The sequence below is a fragment of the Lathyrus oleraceus genome, chromosome 4 (genome assembly GCF_024323335.1).
Source record: "Lathyrus oleraceus cultivar Zhongwan6 chromosome 4, CAAS_Psat_ZW6_1.0, whole genome shotgun sequence".
Taxonomy (NCBI): domain Eukaryota; kingdom Viridiplantae; phylum Streptophyta; class Magnoliopsida; order Fabales; family Fabaceae; genus Lathyrus; species Lathyrus oleraceus.
Window position 1 is genome coordinate 196,139,642 of NC_066582.1, and position 21,293 is coordinate 196,160,934.

Genomic DNA, 21,293 nt, shown 5'->3' on the forward strand with positions numbered 1-21,293 from the left:
CCCAATGGAACGGTGTATCTGAGAGAAGAAATCGAACCTTGTTAGACATGGTCTGATCCATGATGAGTCACATCGATCTTCCAAACTCCTTTTAGGGAAATTCACTATTGACAGTAGCTTACACACTTAACCGTGTTTCATCCAAAAAGGTTGAGAAGACACCATATGAGATATGGAATGGTAAGAAACTACATATGTCTTACATGAAGATTTCGGGTTGCGAAGTTTATATGAAACGAAAAATTTCAACTAAGCTTTAGCCCAAATATGAAAAATGCTTATTTATGGGGCATCCTAAAGAAACATGAGGGTATTACTTCTACAATCCTTCTGAGGGAAAAGTGTTTGTCGCTCGAACTGGAGTCTTCCTAGAAACAAATTTCATTTCCAAAGGAATCAGTGGGAGGAAGGTAGAGCTTGAAGAAATTCAAGAATCACAAGGCATTGATACACCTATGGAGTAATTAGAGCAGGAAACACAAGTCGTTGTTGAAGAGCAACCTGCTCAAGTAGAACAGGACCAGCGTAGGTCAAGCAGGATACATCATCTATCTGAGAGATATGGATATCTCATAACTCATCAAGGTAATGTATTACTCATGGATCAAGATGAGCCTGTGACCTACCAAGAGGCCATAATTGGTCCTGAGTCTGAGAAGTGTCTAGAAGTCATGAAATTTGAAATGGATTCTATATACACAAACCAGGTTTGGACCTTGGTAGAGTCTCCTGTAGGAGTTAGCCCTAGAGGATGCAAGTGGGTCTTCAAAAAGAAGACTGGCATGAATGGTAAGGTACATACCTATAAGGCAAGACTGGTTTCAAAAGGATATAAACAAATTCATGGGGTTGACTATGATGAAACCTTTCCACCAGTTGCAATGCTTAAATCTATTCTGATATTACTTGTTATCGCTGCATATCATGATTATGAAATATGGAAGATGGATGTCAAAATTGATTTCCTTAATGGGAATCTTCTTGAGGATGTGTACATGACACAACTTGAAGGATTCGACATACTAGAAGAAGCCCAAAATATATGCAAGTTACAAAGATCAATCTATGGATTGAAGCAAGCTTCCAGAAGCTGGAATCTTTGTTTTGATGAAACACTAAAACAATATGTATTCATCAAGAATGAAGATGAGCCTTGTGTCTATAAGAAGGTTAGTGGGAGCATGATCATCTTCTTGGTATTATATATAGATGACATATTACTCATTGTAAACGATGTCCCTACCCTGCAACAAGTAAAGACTTGGTTAGGAAATGCTTTTTTATGAAGGACCTAGGTGAAGCAGCCTATATATTAGGAATCGGAATCTATAGAGATAGATCACAAAAACTGCTTAGCCTAAGTCAGAGTACATAATAGACAAAGTGCTGAGACGCTTTAATATGCATGATTCCAAGAAAGAATTCATACTTATGCAACATGGCCTGTGTCTATCAAAACACAATCCCCTTCAACTAAGGAAGAAAGGGATCGCATGAATAAGATTCCATATGCATCTGCAATAGGATCTATCATGTATGCCATGTTATGTACTCGATCAGATGTCTCGTATGCTTTAAGTACAATGTGTAGGTACCAATCTGATCCCGGTGAAGCTCATTGGGTAGCTGTCAACAATATGCTTAAGTATTTGAGAAGGACTAAGGACTCATTCTTGATATATGGAGGTCAGGAAGAGCTTGCTGTATTTGGATACACCAATGGTAGCTTCCAGACAGATTAGGATGACTTTAGATCGCGATCTGGTTATGTGTTCTACTTAAACGGTGGCACTGTGAGCTGGAAAAGTTCAACGCAAGATACAATTGTTGATTCTACAACCGAGGTCGAGTATATTGCTGCCTCAAGTGCAACAAAGGAAGTTGTTTGGATAAAAAAGTTAATTAGTGAACTTAGAATAGTTCCTGGCATTGTGGATCCCATAGATATCCGTTGTGATAACAATGGTGCTATCATACAAGCTAAGGAGCCTAGATCTCACAATGATCTAAACACATACTTAGGAGTTATCACCTCATTCGAGAGATAATAGATAGAGGAGATGTGAAAATATGCAGAGTACCTACACTTGGCAATATTATTGACCCACTGAAGCAGCCTCTTGCGTAGCAGAAGCATGATGGCCATACTAGATATATGGGTATGCTTGGTTGGCTCTAGTGCTAGTGGGAGATTGTTGCTGTAAGCCCTAGAGGCCAATACTTTTGGTACTTGTATCAAATTATTTATTAATAATAAAAGGCTTTTTCCTTATTATGTTTGTTTAATAAAGTCCCTAGAATAGCTAGTCCGTTTAATGTATCAAGTTTGAGTTGATCATGAGATCCCATTAAACATAAGGAAATTATTCTTAAAGTATTTGTAGTCAAGCTTTGTTATGATGTGGGATAACATTAAAGCAGTAAGACTATTATGTATATAGACTGATGATCATATCTCATGGATCATGGATAAGGACTTATCAAGTCTTAAACATAGGTATGAATGTTAGAAGTAATATTTATACTGGATTGACCGGCTATGAGAATACTACATAGAATGTTATGCAAAGGGTCATAAGTTATTCTCATTGTGATAGTGGTGTATACCACCCTTTGACCTGTAACCACTATGGACCCTAGATGTAGAGTCGGGTGCTTTATAACTAATCAAGCGTTGTCCATAACTGGATGACCATAAAGACAGTTGATGAGTACTCCACGAAGCATGATGAGAGACATGAGTGACCTAGATGGAATTTTCCCATCCTGCGTAACAGGATAAATGTCTAAGGGCATAATATTGAACTGGACAAGGATGACACGGTCTATGCCTTGTGTTCGATATAGACATAAGGGCAAAAAGGGTAATTGTACACACAAGTATTATCACACAAAAAAAGGATTTGTCAGATCACATGACATTTTCGTGTCTTGGGTAGCAGTGATGTGTTGCTAGATACTGCTCGTTGTTTATTATGTTAAATACGTGATTTAATATAATTGTCAATGTCGCGAAAACCTACAGGGTCACAGATAAAAGGACAGATTGATGAGAGACTGAATAAATAAGGAACACCATGAGGTACACTGCATTTAAGTGAATTGTAGAACATCATAAGGTACGATGTACTTAAGTAGAATACAAAATATGGTAAGGTACCATGCGCTTAAGTGATTTTCGGTATACCATAAGATATGGGCCACATACACTTAAGTGGGCTTTTTAGCTTGCAACCCACACAAGTGGTTCTATAAATAGAGCCCTTGTGCATAAGCATTTCACTTGATTAAATTTCAGTTCTCTCTCTCTCTCTCTCTCACGCACACACACACGCTCAAAGCCTTCATTCGTAGTAGCTAGTGTATCGGTAAATTCATGATCATTAAGCTATGGATAAACTTAACGTTAATAAAACCAGAGTCGCCACCGTGTTTTTATTGTTTCCAAAGGAAAAGGGAAAAAGTACGAAAAAAACCCAAAGATAAGAAGCTTTCAAATCAAAACTAATAAAATGTCAGAGATTACGGGTAAGGAGGTTGGTTACACAGAGGGAAGGTGTTAGCACCCAAAGTGTCATAGGTACTCCTAGGGAGCCCTTTTTATATGTGTATGTGTTTTTGGTATAAAATACTTTTGCAATAAATAAAGTGTGGGGATAAGAAAATAATTTATTAATATATTTTTGTGTTTGACAAGACCTTCGGACTTGTGTCTATGTACCAACATAAAAATGAGAGATCAAAACCTCGTAGTTTGTGGTAAAAATTTCAAAGTGAGTGAATTGATTTTAACAAAAATTTAAATTTTTAAAAAAAAAGGCACAAAGGGCCAGAAAGAGTTTGAATTGATTTTAACCTCGTAGTTCTTTTTGTCTTTTGATTTTTTTTGTCAATATGGTTAGATTCATTTACAAGTTTGATTAAGAAAAGGGTTTAAAAATGTGATCGCGACTTTATGAGTCTATTGGGGTATTAACTGCAAGTGCACAGTCTAATCGCGTAGTTTTAAAAGATATCGATCCCACAGGGACTTAATGAATCGATATACCGTTTTTCTAAGGTTACTTCGTAAAGCTAAGGCGGATGATACTTTGATGATTAGGGGGAAAAATAAAACTAAAATCGGATCTAGATTAAATATCAAATAACGCGGATATCGGTATGTAGTTCGTCGTAATTAGGGAATCAAATCTTCGTTGGTTTCTTAGTTTTAAAATAAGTCTTTTCAGTAGACACTATTGATTAAAAGTCTTTTCTCAAACTCTCGCTTTGTTGAATCAGACTATGACTTTATATTAACGTACGCTCTCACTATTTAGTTAAATCTAAAATCACTTTAGGAAAACAATAGAATCTATAGAAACTCTTTTTATTAAAGTACTAACCGTTTAAACACCCTCGTCTCAAACTCTCGCTCTGTTGACTTAGATTATATGATTAAACTTAAATGCTTAACTCTCGTCCTCACATTTAACCTTTAAAAATACTTTTTGAAAATGATTAGACTTAAATTAACTCTAAAAATTGCTTTCGCCCTGATTTAAAGTTAATGTACAATTTACACTGTCCAGTTAAAAGCTCAAACCGTCGTTCTATTGATTTTAACGTCTTTATGTCTTTTACTCTCGTACAAAAACTTTGGTATTAACTCTGTAAATTGAGACCATAAAAAGAGTGAGTATATTTTTAAATAAATTTAAACCAACTCAGTTTTGATTCCTTTATTCCGCTTACTTTACATACCGATATCTAAATTAATTAGCCGGACATGCTAAACAGGCCTAAACAATTATTATGCCTAAATACAGCCATATCAGACAAACAATATTGATAAACAGCAGTACAGAGCATATATAAATTAAAACAATAAATTAATGAACCTGTAAAATTAATAGAAATCTTGGTTGTTCCCTAACTTCGATGCTTGAACACTCCACCACAAACCGGTTGGATTTGTTCTTCACAATCTTCGATCAGACAGAAAAATAAAAAGAAGGAATAAAATACTATGACCTAACGTAAGGTTAGATCCAGCACAAACTACACAATAGTTTCCGGTGTAGAAACTAGTGTGAAAGAAAATAAATTCAATGCTTTGGAAATTAACTAGAAAAGAATAGAAAAGAAAAGGAAATAAAAAATGCTAAGAAAGTAGAATGCTGGAAAATATATTGCTGTAAAAGCTTGCACGACGGAAAAAAGGTGTCTACGGCAGGGCACCACTTAAGGTCTATTTATATTCATCCATTTAGTAACCGTTTCCCAAAAGTTCCTTCAGTAGGTTTTCTAGCGTGTCAACGAGTCAGAGGAAGAATAGGAGAGAACATGCTTCTGTTACGCGTCAAAGCCAAAAAAATAGGAGTAGGGGTGTGACGTCCGTCACACCGTGTGTTACGCTCGTAACACTAAGCAGAGGGGCGTGACGCTCGTCACACCATGTGTGGCGGTCGTCACAGCGCTTCAGCGCTTCTCCTTGTAGTTGTGGGCTGGGCTTTAGTGGAACGCTTTTCCTAGAGAATCCTCTTTTTGCACCCCCTTTTCTTTCTCTTTCACATATGCTTCAAATAATGTTACCTGAAATAAATAGAAGGAAAATACCAAGTAATATCGAATAATATAAAATAAATCGAATCAAATAATAATACAATTTAATTAAATCGAGTCCAAAAATGTGATATAGTTTCATGTTATCAAACTCCCCCATACTTAGACTTTTGCTTGTCCTCAAGCAAGATACAATATAGAAGTCGTTTTAAAATATTAGCCAAATGAAATTTCTAAACACACATCAATTCGTAATAGGTTGAAAGTAAATCTCGTTTAGAAATAATCTGAGCTTAATCTTAACATCAACAACTACCGTTACAACATCAGATAACCCCACCTTTTTCAAACCAGTTCGAGCCACGCTATTATAGCTATCCTAGTTCTTTTACTCTTATTTCACCCGTTTTCATTCTAGCGAAATCACATTAAGCCCTTTATCTTTTCGCGCAGATAGTGGAGTAACCGGTTAGCGATTCTGATCCCCTTTTAGCTAGAAGTTCTGGTACATAAGTTGGATAACTTCGTTATTTAGTCCATTGCAAATTGCGGGGGATCGGATCGTAGTCCGCCCTACCAAGTTCAGCACCAGAAACCGCTGAACCAACTCAAAATGGATCGTTCATACAATGTTTTTGTAGGGTCTGCAACCTTTGGATTAAATGATCGGGTAAGGATCACCTAACTTAATTAGTGCATTTCCTGATTTTTAATATATTGTTTTGGGAATCATTCACTTATATTCATCGGCTCTCCACGTAGTTTGCTATTAAGATGGTGCCGACTTCTCGTATAAACTACTCGGGGTTACTATAAAACTAAAAGTTCAAGGAATTGGTATAATAGGTACTTAGCCTGACCTAACATGTTGAGGTTTTTAGAGCGTTGGGGCGGTAATAATTTTGTCTTAATTTCACTCAAGGTTTATAAAATAAGCAACCTTTATACTTATCGAGTGTGTTAAATTTTTGTTTTGGCTCAAGAAAATTGAAGGGAGTGGATAATAAAGATTTTTCACACTAGGGACTCGACTTAAAATAAATATATTATATATATATATATTTTGTATAAGTTAATAAAAGGGAAATAACAATGAAAGGGAAATAACATACTTGAAAGAGGAATGTTGAAAGAGAAATAATCATAACGGAAACAAAGTTTCCCCCCCCCCCCCCCACACTTAAATGAAACATTGTCCCCAATGTTTTAAAGAAAAGCGAAAAGAAAGGAAAAATAAATAAATATGCTCAATTCTGCCTGCGTCCTTTTGTTCTCGGACCCGGTGAGCGTTGACGTACTTCCAAGTCATCAAACCTGTTGAGCAAGTCAGTGAACCGCTGGTCGGTTATTGCATTCCTCGCTTCTTGTTGTTGTTGCATCTGGCGCATCAGTTGCATCACTTCATTATTCTGCGCCTGCATGGCATCAATAACATCCATGATGTCTTCGTTTGTTGCGGGCCTTCTTCTTCGACGACGTCGGGAGGATTGACCAGCCACAGTATCGGAAGGATTAAGCGGGGCTGATTGTTGTTCAGGACCCTGATCACCTTGCGCCATTTGCTCAAACTCATCCGGGGGCGGGTTTGCTTGTGTAGGCTCGGTAGGTTCGGGAGCATTCAGGTCGTAGATGAATCGGTTGGGGTTGGTGACATCTGTGAGGGCAATGTTGGGCAAAACAATGCTTGGGACTTCTTGGTTATTCATCATAAGATAATACCTTTCGCCTACCCTATTTTTGATTAAGCGGCTGGAGCGACAATGGCTTATATCCATAAATAGGGGTGGCAGAGATTGTAAATTCTGAAGTCGGTCCCCTTTGTATCCATTTCAAGGACGTAGTGGAGGAAGAATAATTCCTTCGCGTTGACCTTGCTGTTGTTGGGTCGACCAAAAATGGTGTTTTGCAGAATACGGATAAAATACCAGATAGTGGGAAAAGAAAAACAAGAATTTAGTCAGGATTTGGCCAGATGCCGAAAGAAGAAAAGAAGAAAAGTTTTATAAAATAAATTAAATGAAGAATGAATACTGAATAAAATCAAAAGAATAATCAAAGAAAAGAAAAAATAGTAAAAATTTGTGGGTTGTCTCCCACGAAGCGCTTTGTTTAATGTCGCAAGCTCGACATAAAACTATTAAATGTTAATCTATAAATTTAGGAGACAATACGTCTAAGTGCAGGACTCACGAGTCTTCATTGTTTTCATCATAGTGATAATGTTTCAGACGCTGCCCGTTTACGATAAATGCTTCAATAGATTTTCCCTTAATTTCCACAGCCCCACTAGGAAAGACATTAGTGACTTGGAAAGGGCCTGACCATCTAGAGCGTAGTTTTCCTGGGAATAACTTAAGTCTAGAGTTAAACAATAGGACTACATCGCCTTGTTTGAAATTTTTCCTTGATATGAAATTCCATTTTTTCGTTCTTTCCTTGTAGATTCTGGCATTTTCGTATGCGTCTTGTCTAAGTTCCTCTAATTCGTTTATAACAAGAATTCGCTTTTCACCGGCGGCCTTATAGTTTACATTTAAATTTTTAATAGCCCAATAGGCCTTATGTTCTAACTCTACTGGGAGGTGGCAAGATTTACCATAAATAAGCCTAAATGGGGTTGTTCCTATGGGAGTTTTGTAAGCGGTTCGATATGCCCATAAAGCTTCGGGTAATTTTGATGACCAGTCTTTCCTCGAGGTGGCGACTGTTTTTTCCAATATCTGTTTAATTTCTCTGTTAGACACTTCCACTTGTCCACTGGTTTGCGGATGGTAAGGTGTTGCTACTCGATGTTTTACACCATACTTAAACAATAATTTTTCGAGTATCTTAGATATGAAATGCGATCCACCATCACTGATGACTATTCTTGGGACACCAAATCTTGGAAAGATTATATTCTTAAAGAGTCTAGTTACTACTCGTGTGTCGTTTGTTGGAGAAGCTATAACTTCAATCCATTTTGATACGTAGTCAACCGCTACGAGTATGTACTTGTTACCGAAAGAAGGTGGGAAAGGTCCCATGAAATCTATTCCCTACACGTCAAAAATTTCTACTTCCAAAATCCCTTTTTGTGGCATCTCGTCACGTCTAGATATGTTTCCTGTGCGTTGACACCTATCACATTTCTTGACAGCAGCATGCACATCCTTCCATATGTTTGGCCAATAAAGCCCGACATGTAGGATTTTAGAGCAGGTCTTGGATGTACTTGCGTGTCCACCATAAGGAGCGGAATGACAATGTTGGATTATACTTTCTATCTCTTCTTCAGGTATACAACGACGTAAAATACCATCGGGGCCTCCTTTGAAAATTAAAGGGTCATCCCAGTAATAATGTTTTATGTCATGGAAGAGTCGTTTCTTTTGTTGGTAGGATAAATCAAGTGGAACCACTCCGGCGGCTAAATAATTGACAAAATCAGCGTACCATGGTGTAACGCATACAACCAAGGTGGTCTCTACCTGTTCAACAGCTCTATTTTCTTCCAAATTAGCTATAAGTTTATAGTACGAGAAGTCATCGTTGATCGATGTTCTTTCCGGTTCCAGGTTTTCAAGTCTAGAAATGTGATCTGCTACTATGTTTTCAGTTCCTTTTTTATCTTTGATTTCCAAATCAAATTCTTGTAACAACAAGATCCACCTTAGGAGTCTAGGTTTAGCGTCTTTTTTTGTTAAGAGGTACTTAATGGCAGCGTGGTCAGTGTAAACGATTAGTGTAGCTCCGACCAAGTAAGAACGAAATTTATCTAGTGCAAATACTACTGCTAAAAGTTCTTTCTCGGCCGTGGCGTAATTCATTTGCGCTTCATCTAGGGTTCTACTTGCATAATATATGACGTGAAGTTTTTTATCCTTTCGTTGTCCTAAAACAGCGCCTACGGCGTAGTCACTTGCGTCACACATTATTTCGAATGGTTCATTCCAATCCGGAGTCTGCATTATGGGCGCGGAGATCAATGCTTGTTTAAGTGTTTGAAATGCTTCTAAACATTTATTGTCGAAGGTGAATTCAGCGTCTTTCATTAATAATCCGGTTAAAGGTTTAGTTATTTTAGAGAAATCTTTAATGAATCGTCGGTAGAAACCGGCATGTCCTAAGAAGCTTCGTACTTCTCTCACAGTTTTCGGAGGTTGAAGGTTTTCGATTACTTCTATTTTGGCTTTGTCTACTTCAATTCCTCTATTTGATATGATGTGTCCTAAAACAATTCCTTCTTGTACCATAAAGTGACATTTTTCCCAATTAAGTACTAGGTTTACTTTTACACATCGTTCTAGAACTCTTTCTAGGTTTTCAAGACATTCTTCGAAACTTTGCCCGCATACGGAAAAGTCATCCATAAAGACTTCCATGATGTTTTCGAGAAAATCGGCGAATATTTCCATCATGCACCTTTGGAAGGTTGCAGGAGCATTGCACAAGCCAAACGGCATTCGTCGATAAGCGAAGGTACCAAAAGGACACGTGAACGTTGTCTTTTCTTGGTCATCAGGATGAATTGGTATTTGAAAGAAGCTTGAGTAACCGTCCAGATAGCAGAAATGAGAATGCTTGGCTAATCGTTCTAACATCTGGTCTATGAATGGTAAAGGAAAATGATCTTTTCGGGTTGCTTTGTTTAGCTTCCTATAGTCAATGCATATTCTCCATCCCGATTCGATTCGTTTGGTTATAGTTTCTCCTTTTTCATTTTCGATCACGGTTATACCCCCTTTCTTTGGTACTACGTGTACAGGGCTAACCCATTTGCTATCGGATATAGGATATATGATACCTGCCTCTAATAACTTTGTTACTTCCTTCTTCACTACCTCACTCAAGATCGGGTTTAGTCTCCTCTGATGTTCCCTAGAAGTTATACAGTCTTCTTCTAGCATGATGCGGTGCATACAAATAGAAGGACTTATCCCTTTAAGATTGGTGATGTTGTATCCTAGTGCAATTGGATATTTTCTTAAGATATGTAGGAGTTTTTCGGTTTCGAGTTTTCCTAGGTCTGCATTGACTATCACTGGTCATTCAAGTTCAGATTTTTGGGAAGTGTTTTCAGGTCGAGGGTTGGTTTCTTAAGGCATTGCGTAGGATCCGATGTTATTGCTAAACATTGGTTCAGTATGTCTTCTACACGATAGTCAGACAATTTGTCATTTTCTAATTCTGTTTCTTTTATGCATTCATCGATGATATCCATGAAGTAACATGTGTCATCTATTGTAGGTGCTTTCAAAAATTTGGAAAGAATGAACTCAATTTTCTCTTCTCCTACTTCGAAAGTGAGTCGTCCTCGTTTTACGTCTATGATAGCACCGGCGGTTGCTAAGAAGGGTCTTCCCAATATAATGGGGGTAACTTCATCCTCTCTTATGTCCATAATTATAAAATCGGTGGGAATGTAGAATTGACCTATGCGCACGGGAACGTTTTCAAGAATTCCTACGGGATATCTAACGGAACGATCTGCTAATTGCACAGACATTTTAGTTGGTCTTAATTCTCCCATTTCAAGTCTCTTGCATATGGACAAGGGCATAACACTAATACCGGCTCCTAAATCGCATAAAGCTTTTTCTATGACAAATTTTCCTATGTGACAGGGTATAGAGAAACTACCAAGATCTTTAAGTTTAGGAGGCATATTTTGGATTATCGCGCTGCACTCAGCAGTGAGTGTAATGGTTTCGCTATCTTCAAGTTTCCTTTTATTAGAAAGAATTTCTTTTAAGAACTTAGCATATGAGGGCATCTGTGTAATAGCTTCTGTAAAAGGAATGGTGACGTTTAATTGTTTCAGTAGGTCAACAACTTTTTTAAATTGGCCCGCGTCTTTGGATTTAATTAGCCTTTGAGGATAAGGGATAGGTGGTTTGTAAGGCGGTGGAGGTACATAAGGTTCCTTCTTTTCTACGGTTTCCTTATTACTCTCTTCCTTTTCCTTAGGTTTACTTTCTTCCTCAGTTGACTTTTTAGAGTTTTGGTTCTCAATCCTTGGGTCAGACGGTCCTTCTACCTCTGTTCCACTTCATAATATAATTGCATGAGCGTGGCTTTTCGGGTTAGGTTGAGGCTGTCCAGGAAATGTACCAGTCGGGGCAGCAGTAGGCGCTTGTTGTTGAGCTACTTGCGAGATTTGTGTTTCCAGCATTTTGTTATGGGTAGCCAGGGCATCTACTTTACTTGCTAGTTGTTTAATCTGTTCGCTAGTGTGTACATTCTCGTTTAAGAACTCTTTATTCGTTTGCTGTTGAGAAGCTATGAAGTTCTCCATCATGATTTCCAAGTTGGATTTCCTAGGAACGTTATTGTTAGACGTAGATGGGGTCGGCTTTTGATATCCGAGAGGTATAGCTGGGGCTTGATTGGGAGCTTGACCTGGTGCGTATAAAGCATTATTACTCTTATATGAAAAATTAGGATGGTTCTTCCAGTTTGAATTATAGGTATGCGAGTAGAGATTTCCTTGAGCATAGTTCACTTGCTCTGCTTGGATTCCTGTTAGGAGTTGACAATCTGTAGGAGTGTGACCTTGGATTCCACAGACTTCGCAATTTTGAGTTACGACAACCACGGTGGCTGGAGGTGATACATTTAAACTTTCAATTTTCTGGGCAAGAGCATCCACTTTTCCATTAACATGATCAAGGCTACTTATCTCGTACATGCCTCCTTTTGTTTGAGGTTTTTCTACCATTGTTCGGTCGCTTTGAAATTCTAGTTATCAGACTTTGGATGTCACACGGGTTGTTATGACATCCAATTCTGCACAGACAGGAATTATGCAGAACTTAAAAGTAAGTGCAGTAAATAACACAAGTACTTGTTTACCCAGTTCAGTCCAACATGACCTACATCTGGGGGCTACCAAGCCATGGAGGAAATCCACTATTAGTAGTATCAATTCAAAGCTAAACTCACCCGTTTACAACTTATCACTTAATCCCTACCCAATTCAATTTCAATCTTAAACTAAGATCAGAGTTCCTACTCACTCCCCCTCAATCACCTCAGTGATTACTATCTTTAAACAATATTAAAGACAAGTTGAAGTGACACTTCAAACAACTCTTGATTGTGCTTCACAGCTTTAATCAAGATACACAGCACTCACGCTTAAAAGCTTTGAGCGACACAACACTTACAATTCAATGAACACCCTATGCCACAGCAATCATCTACTTGATAATGGCTTGGCTTACAAGTTACGTCTAATACAAGACTCACAAAAATACAGCAGTGAAGTACGATGGACACATAAAATCTTCACGCCTCAAAATCCCCGAAACTGAATGAAGGAACGCCTTCCTTTTTATATTGCAGTACCTGGGCTTTTGCACCTTTATTCTCCTGAATTTAAGGTCACACGAGTTCCCATTAATTCAACATTTAGGTTACTAACAAATAGGCTATTTGTTAGGTTCATTAAATGTAACTTGGTTGTTGGTTTCCTGGTTTTTCTCTAAGCTGTTGACTTCCTGAAGAATAGCCCAAGAAAAGCTGAAACAGAAAACTGAACAACCTACAATATAGCATATGCTGTCAGGAATGAATGTCACGACATTCAGGTCGACATCAAGGTCCATATGCTGAGTCTGTTTTTCCAGAAAACAGACTGTACAATTTTGCTGACCTGTACATGATCAAAATGACCATACTACAGTAACAGCTTACATTAATAAATGTTAAAGTGTCCAACTTAACATTTACACATTTGGCCTTAAGTTAGTTCTGTTATTCTCTTGAAGAACAAATTAAGTTACATGCTGAAGTATAGCAGAACACCACTCTGTCTAATGTTCAGTAGCTGCTGTCAGTGATGAATGTCATAACATCCAATTTGACATTCAGTCAGTAGGCCTTATGCCAGGTCTGGTCTTTCCTTGATAACCAGACTGGAAATAAATACTAAGTTCTAACAGAACACCAGCTGTTCTATTTCTTAGTATCTGTTGACAGGTATGAATGTCACAGCATCCAGTTTGACATTCAATAAATCCTGTGTTAGCTAATCCTGCAGTAACTACTCAAGTGTATCATGACATCAGTCAAGACATCAGAGTACAGTTAGATATTCTAACCTACAATGTAGTCACACATACATACTATGTCATGACATCAGTCAAGACATTTGTAACCAGCTAGTGTTTTACCATATAATGCAGCCAATTAAACACCTACAAACTCCCCCTTTGGCAAATTTTTGGCTAAAACACTTTGATCCCCATAACAGAGTTCATAGCAGCGGAATCACACACCTAGCAGGAAATAATACTAGCTAATGCACTCAAAGTGGCAGCACACTCACGCACATGGAAGTAAAAAAAACTTCACACAGCAGCACACACATACAGAAGTTAAATCTAAACTTCAACACACAGCAGCTGCAGGGGAGGAAGTTAAATAAAAACTTCACACACAACAGCATATAAGCAGTAGCTAAATACACACTTCATCACACAGCTGCAGTAGAGGAAAACTTCAATCTGTCATGAATGAGAACCTGTTTTAACAAAGTTTAACACAGTAAACTTCTGCTGTCCTGGGGTATCAGGGTATCACTTGTCACTCCCCCTTTTTGTCAAAAATGTTGCCAAAGCAACACTTTAAATTACAGATCCACAAATAGTAATTAGAATTACACAAATGACAGAAAACACACAAAGACAAGTATTTAAGCCTCGGCCTCATCATCAGCCTCCTCTTCAGAGCTGGCCTCCTCCTCATCCTCAAAACTTTGCCTATCAGCTCCATCCGTGTCCTCAGCAGAAGTCTCCAATTGCAAGATGAGCTTTTCTAAAGCATGCTTTCTAGCCTCCAGCTCTTTGCAGGTCTCTCTGAGAACTGCAATAACAGCAGCTTTGTCTGGTTGGTTGCCAGTTTTGGATGTTTCTTCCGATGTCAAGACAATATCAGGGACATGCTTGCCCAGAAACAGTTTGTAGCTGAACGCCAATGGACTCTCTCTTCTACTCACAAAGTCATTATCTGTCAGGATGTGTGGAAATTGATTCAGCACTATTCCACATATGAGAGACGGAAAGGCAATTGGTCCCTTCACACTAAAACTCCCAGCATGCTTCATGGTCTGCTCAAAGATGTAAGTCCCATAGTCCACCTTTGCCTTGGTTCCCACTACATAGATGAACTTTCCTAACATCACAGACACAATTGACTTGTGATTTGTGGGTACCCAGTTGGCTGCTCCAACTTTGTGTAACATTGCATACTTTACACTTAGTTGACTGGCCACCAGCTTCCCTTTGAGAGGCCATTTCCGGACTTGCTTTGCTGTGATGACTTGACAGATAGTGTTATCTGTCACTTCAAGCTCTGGTTGCACATCATCTGCTCTTCCCAAATACAGATTTATCACTGAGGGGGAAAAGGTCACGCACTTGCCACGCACATAGACCTTTCTAAATTCTCTGGATTTCCCATCAGCACACTCCTCAGACAGATTAACAATGAACTCCTTCACTAAGGTCTCATAGCAGTTAGGGAGTTTAGTCACAGTTCTCATCAGTCCTGCCTCTTTGATGAGATTCACAATTTCCTTACACTCCAATGCATTCTGAGCCAGTTCTCTCTCCAATGCCAGCCTCTTGTGGTATACATACTTCCACCTGTTAACACTGGAGGCAAAGTGGAAGGACACATTATCAATAGGAACTTCTGGGACACTGGCAGCCAGCCTGCTGGAAGAAGGCTTCTTCCTGGACATGGATGTTGTGACATCACCTAGGACATCCACAGTCGTTTTCTCCCTCCTAGTCCTAACCCTCTTGGCTATCCTAGGGACAACTGAAGCCAAAAGTTCATTGTCAGAGAGCTCTTCCACGTTAACCGTTTCAGCTCTAGGGTTGTCCTCAACACCTTGAGTAACATTGGCCTTCTCACCTCTCACTTTGCCTGAGGGTTTTTCAATCTTTGACCTCTCATGAGCATCTGGTTTCTCAACATTGTCAGTGACATTCTTTCTCAACACTACAACTTTATCTTGACATGCAGCAATATCAGGAATGATAGTGTTCAAGGGAACAGAAACCCCAGGAACATTCCGATTACCAGATAGTATCTGAGTGACGATAGTTGCAATGGAGTTATGCACATACCTCGAGCCTTCCCTTGTTTGTTCATCAAGAGCGATTTCTGATGAAAATCCGGAGACAGTTTCCTTAGGTCTTCTTGCATGGGACGAAGGTGCTGCGTCAACAACAGGATCCTCCCGGGTAGGGTAGTAAGACTCAGTGCTGAGAGAATCAGACATGGTGGTGTAGGTGGTTGAGTCGGAATTGTGCGACATGCTTAACGTCTCGGAGGAGAGTTGAATCGTTTCTTTGGAAGAAGGTTTGCACAGATGGGAGTAGAAGCGACGGAATGTGAAACGCTTGACGCAAGAGTGAGGTCTATTAGATTTTGACCACTCAGAGCTCACTATTTGTTGTTTAATAATTTGCTTTACTAAACAGAAGCTAACTAATTTCATTAGTTGCTATAAATTTTCAGACGTACGCATTCCCTCTTTGCCCTTACTATTGTCACACTTAGCAGCGTACAATGTCATGACATTCCGGATGACATTGTACTCTGTCTGCATCAGGTTCCCCCATACCAGGGATGACCACCTGCTACCACAAGCTAGGTATTGAGTTTCAGCATATGACAATAATACATTCCTCTGTCTATCATTTGTATGATGACCAGTAGGTGCCAATGGCTCATTACTTTCTGTCAGACATTTTCCACGGTTTGTCCTTTTATCTAAAGACAGATATGAGACTCTTCTCATAGCTCCCTTTGAAATGCTCTTCTTCATTCCTTTTACCTGAAGGAGATCAAGTCTTCCATGTCCCAGCTTCCCTTCCTGATCTTCCTTGGCTAAAGGACACTTGGGAAGGTTGAGAGAGTCTTTAGATTCCCATAGATAGCAATTATCTTTGGATCTGTATCCTCTCATCACTTCATGATCACACCCATTCAGCACCACACATCCTCCCTTGGTAAATTCCACCTTGCATCCTTGGTCACATAACTGGCTTATGCTTATGAGGTTCACAGTTAGTCCTTTTACTAACAGTACACCACTCAATTTTGGAGCTTCAGGACTGTCCAGCTTACCAACACCAATGACTTCTCTTTTAGTTCCATCACCAAATGTTACAAACTTGGTGGTAGGAGGATGTAGATTCACCACTAGGTTGCTCATCCCAGTCATATGCCTTGAGCAGCCACTATCAAGGTACCAGTCTTGTCTGATATGTGCCCTTGAATATGTGTGAGCAAGGTTAGCAACACACTGCTGATTCTCAGGAGAGAAGTGAAGCTTAGATGCCTGCTGCTTAGAATTGGCCTGAGGTGTCTGCTTAGCCGCCCATGTTTGTTTCTTAATGGGGATATTATGCATAGACACCTTCTTCTTAGGCCTACCTTGTGGGGTCTGGTTTGGGTAACCATGCAGCCTATAGCAGAAGGGTTTTATGTCACCGAATCTACCACAGTAATGACATCTCCATCTTTTGAACTTCTTTTTCTGATGATGGCTCATTCTGGTTCCTCGATGTTTAGACATTGGATGTGACTCCCTTTTGGATTTCTGAACTTTACCCTTTGGGCGTTTGCGTTCAGCTGAGGATCTTTTCCCAAAGCCTAAACCAGAAGTGGTTCCAGACTTCTGTCCTATCTTCAGGATTTCTTCCAAGGTGTCAGATCCCTTATTCACCATTTTGATGGATTTGGTCATTTGGTCTAACTTAGAGGTCAACAAAGAAATCTCACCCTTCAGACCCTCTATGACTTTCAGCTGCTCTAGTTTCTCAGCTTCTAGCTCTTTGATGAGTTTCTTATGTTTTTCTCCTTGGATACACACTTCTGCACTTTTAACACATAGTTCTTTATATGAGGCAACAAGTTCATCCAAGGTGAGCTCATCTCCACTTGAGTTATCTTCTGAGGTACAGATACTGGTCATAGCAGTGACATGTTTGGCAGATTCTCCTTCAGATTCACTCTCAGTGTCTTCTTCTGACCAGGTGACAGATAGCCCTTTCCTTTGCCTTATGAGGGAGGTAGGGCAGTCAGTCTTAATATGACCATATCCTTCACATCCATGGCACTGGATTCCCTTGCCTTGGTTGACCTTATCTTCAGAAGTAGGTCTTTTCTTTATGTCAGACGGGATGTTCTTGACATTCGGTCTACCCTGTTGATCAACTTTCTTTATGAGCTTGTTGAACTGTCTCCCAAGCATGGCTAAGGCTTCTGATATACTTTCATCACCTTCAGTATATCCTGCTTCTGACTCCTCTTCAGCATTAGATACAAAAGCTATGCTTTTGTTCTTCTTTTCAGCATTCTCACACAAGCCCATTTCAAAGGTTTGGAGAGAACCAATGAGCTCATCCACCTTCATATTGCAGATGTCCTGTGCCTCCTCTATGGCTGTGACCTTCATAGCAAATCTCTTAGGCAAGGACCTGAGAATCTTTCTTACAAGTTTCTCTTCAGCCATTTTCTCACCTAGTCCACCAGAGGTGTTTGCAATTTCAAGAATATTCATGTGAAAGTCATGAATAGTCTCATCCTCTTTCATCCTCAGATTTTCAAACTTGGTGGTCAGCATCTGAAGTTTGGACATCTTCATCTTGGAAGTACCTTCATGAGTTACCTTGAGGGTATCCCAAACTTCCTTAGCTAGTTCACAGTGGTGTACCAGCCTGAAGATGTTCTTACTGATTCCATTGAACAATGCATTCAAGGCCTTGGAATTTCCAAGAGCTAATGCCTCTTGCTCCTTGTCCCACTCTTCTTCAGGAATCTGCACACTGACTCCATCTTCACCTGTCCTCATTGGATGTTCCCATCCTTTGTTGACAGCTCTCCATACTTTGCTGTCTAGAGACCTTAAGAAGGCTATCATACGAGGCTTCCAGTCATCATAATTAGAGCTATCCAACATGGGTGGTCTGTTTGAGTGTCCTAAATCCTTGTCCATGGTACTAGAAAGTAACTTCCCTAGATCTCACCCAGAAATTCACAGGCAGGGTGCCTGCTCTGATGCCAATTGAAATTCTAGTTATCAGACTTTGGATGTCACACGGGTTGTTATGACATCCAATTCTGCACAGACAGGAATTATGCAGAACTTAAAAGTAAGTGCAGTAAATAACACAAGTACTTGTTTACCCAAATCAGTCCAACATGACCTACATCTGGGGGCTACCAAGCCCGGGAGGAAATCCACTATTAGTAGTATCAATTCAAAGCTAAACTCACCCGTTTACAACTTATCACTTAATCCCTACCCAATGCAATTTCAATCTTAAACTAAGATCAGATTCCTACTCACTCCCCCTCAATCACCTCAGTGATTACTATCTTTAAACAATATTAAAGACAAGTTGAAGTGACACTTCAAACAACTCTTGATTGTGCTTCACAGCTTTAATCAAGATACACAGCACTCACGCTTAAAAGCTTTGAGCGACACAACACTTACAACTCAATGAACACCCTATGCCACAGCAATCATCTACTTGATAATGGCTTGGCTTACAAGTTACGTCTAATACAAGACTCACAAAAATACAGCAGTGAAGTACGATGGACACATTAAATCTTCACGCCTCAAAATCCCCGAAACTGAATGAAGGAACGCCTTCCTTTTTATATTGCAGTACCTGGGCTTTTGCACCTGTATTCTCCTGAATTTAAGGTCACACGAGTTCCCATAAATTCAACATTTAGGTTACTAACAAATAGGCTATTTGTTAGGTTCATTAAATGTAACTTGGTTGTTGGTTTCCTGGTTTTTCTCTAAGCTGTTGACTTCCTGAAGAATAGCCCAAGAAAAGCTGAAACAGAAAACTGAACAACCTACAATATAGCATATGCTGTCAGGAATGAATGTCACGACATTCAGGTCGACATCAAGGTCCATATGCTGAGTCTGTTTTTCCAGAAAACAGACTGTACAATTTTGCTGACCTGTACATGATCAAAATGACCATACTACAGTAACAGCTTACATTAATAAATGTTAAAGTGTCCAACTTAACATTTACACATTTGGCCTTAAGTTAGTTCTGTTATTCTCTTGAAGAACAAATTAAGTTACATGCTGAAGTATAGCAGAACACCACTCTGTCTAATGTTCAGTAGCTGCTGTCAGTGATGAATGTCATAACATCCAATTTGACATTCAGTCAGTAGGCCTTATGCCAGGTCTGGTCTTTCCTTGATAACCAGACTGGAAATAAATACTAAGTTCTAACAGAACACCAACTGTTCTATTTCTTAGTATCTGTTGACAGGTATGAATGTCACAGCATCCAGTTTGACATTCAATAAATCCTGTGTTAGCTAATCCTGCAGTAACTACTCAAGTGTGTCATGACATCAGTCAAGACATCAGAGTACAGTTAGATATTCTAACCTACAATGTAGTCACACATACATACTATGTCAAGACATTTGTAACCAGCTAGTGTTTTACCATATAATGCAGCCAATTAAACACCTACACGCTTCCCCACTGATAATGGTTTTGGGCCATGCTCTCAATAAGTTGATAAGCGTCAGCGTAAGGTTTATCCATAAGCGCACCACCGGCGGCGGCGTCTATTGTTAACCTGGTGTTGTACAAGAGACCATTATAGAAGGTATGAATTACTAACCAGTCCTCTAAACTATGGTGTGGACAAAGTCTCATCATGTCTTTGTTTCTTTCCCAAGCTTCGAAAAGAGACTCGTTATCTTTCTGCTTAAATCCATTTATCTGGGCTCTTAACATAGCTGTTTTGCTTGGAGGAAAATATCGGGCAAGAAAAACTTTCTTCAACTCATTCCATGTGGTGACTGAGTTGGAAGGAAGAGACTGAAGCCATCTTCTAGCTTTATCTCTTAACGAGAAAGGAAAGAGACGAAGTCGAATTGCCTTTGAAGTGACACCATTAGCTTTAACAGTATCAGTGTATTGGACAAATATGGATAAATGAAGGTTTGGATCCTCGGTAGGATTTCCAGAGAATTGATTTTGTTGCACTGCCTGCAACAGCGAAGGTTTAAGTTCGAAGTTGTTTGCTTCGATTGCGGGTGGAGCAATACTCGAATGCAGCTCATCTTGTGATGGAGCGGCGTAATCTCGAAGAGCACGAGCTGGTTCTGCCATCTCGGGTATCGGCGAAGGAAGGAGATTTTTGAGATCAGGAATTTCGATTGGAGGAAGATTGTTTGCAGCACGATACTCCCGAATTCGTCGTAAGACTCGGAGATATCGTTCAACGTCGTTGATTCGTAAGTAGTACGGTTCGCCTTGTGAGCGAGTGTGTGGCATACAAATCAACGAAAGACAAGGGAAAAATAAAAATTGCCTTAGTCTCTACAGCGTAACAGAAGAGTTACGATATCGACTAAATAAAAGTCCCCGGCAACGGCGCCAAAAACTTGATCGCGACTTTATGAGTCTATTGGGGTATTAACTGCAAGTGCACAGTCTAATCGCGTAGTTTTAAAAGATATCGATCCCACAGGGACTTAATGAATCGATATACCATTTTTCTAAGGTTACTTCGTAAAGCTAAGGCGGATGATACTTTGATGATTAGGGGGAAAAATAAAACTAAAATCGGATCTAGATTAAATATCAAATAACGCGGATATCGGTATGTAGTTCGTCGCAATTAGGGAATCAAATCTTCGTTGGTTTCTTAGTTTTAAAATAAGTCTTTTCAGTAGACACTATTGAT

At 39.3% G+C, this 21,293-nt stretch overlaps 1 non-coding gene across 1 annotated transcript; it reads left to right on the forward strand.

Annotated features, from left to right (window-relative positions):
* The first annotated feature begins 20,231 nt into the window (after positions 1-20,231).
* Positions 20,232-20,338, forward strand: LOC127077467 (small nucleolar RNA R71). Its single transcript, XR_007787276.1, has one exon. It is a non-coding gene; the product is annotated as a small nucleolar RNA R71 (small nucleolar RNA).
* Positions 20,339-21,293: the final 955 nt, after the last annotated feature.